This window comes from Mycetomoellerius zeteki, unplaced genomic scaffold (genome assembly GCF_001594055.1).
Source record: "Mycetomoellerius zeteki isolate Tzet28-1 unplaced genomic scaffold, Tzet1.0 scaffold430, whole genome shotgun sequence".
Classification (NCBI taxonomy): domain Eukaryota; kingdom Metazoa; phylum Arthropoda; class Insecta; order Hymenoptera; family Formicidae; genus Mycetomoellerius; species Mycetomoellerius zeteki.
Window position 1 is genome coordinate 124,827 of NW_017257425.1, and position 664 is coordinate 125,490.

A 664-nucleotide genomic window follows, 5' to 3' on the forward strand; every position below is an offset into this window, starting at 1 on the left:
GTCTCGCGATTACACGCACGAGGACCCGAGAAGACGGTGCTCGTCCCCCGATCGACTGCACGACACCGATGCCCGCTGATGCCAGGAGACGCCCCAACGCGGGGCACCCAGTTCGACGTATGGCGAGCGACGGCTCACCCCGCGATCCGCGTCTCTGCTCGGCCCGACTCGCGCAGTGCCGTAACGCGAGGCGGGACGGTGCCCGCTCGGGGGTGGTTGGAAGCGCACCTCTTTCCCCTCTCGCGACCTTATCTCTTAACCCTTCCTCCGTGCCGCACCCGCGCGATATCGTCCTATACAACTCCCCCAAAAAATGTTCTAAATCCCACACGGTTCTTTGATTCTGTCGACCTTTCTTCGTCCCGCGGTTTCTCCTTTCTTTCTCTCTTTCTTCCTCCGTCGCGAAATCCCAAATGGCAAATCCGCCGACTGAAGATTATTGATTTCGCGTTGAATCGAACTAAAGGCGAATGATCTCGCGGATTGTTGCGCGAATTTCCGCACGTTGGTTCAATCGATGATTTTCCCTCGGTATTCAGAGACTTTTCCCTAAACTGTCCCGCGCGAGGAAAGGGGAGGATAGTTTTAGTCACGGGCACCACGGGCCCTTCGGGGTGACCTGAAGCCGTCGGGCACTCAGCGGCAAGGCGGGGGGCTAAGGAAG

General features: G+C 58.6%; 1 protein-coding gene across 1 annotated transcript in view; it reads left to right on the forward strand.

The window, feature by feature from the left end:
- Nucleotides 1–664, forward strand: part of LOC108726589 (methylosome protein 50) — a 58,915-nt gene that overhangs the window by 41,444 nt on the left and 16,807 nt on the right. The window lies entirely within an intron of this gene.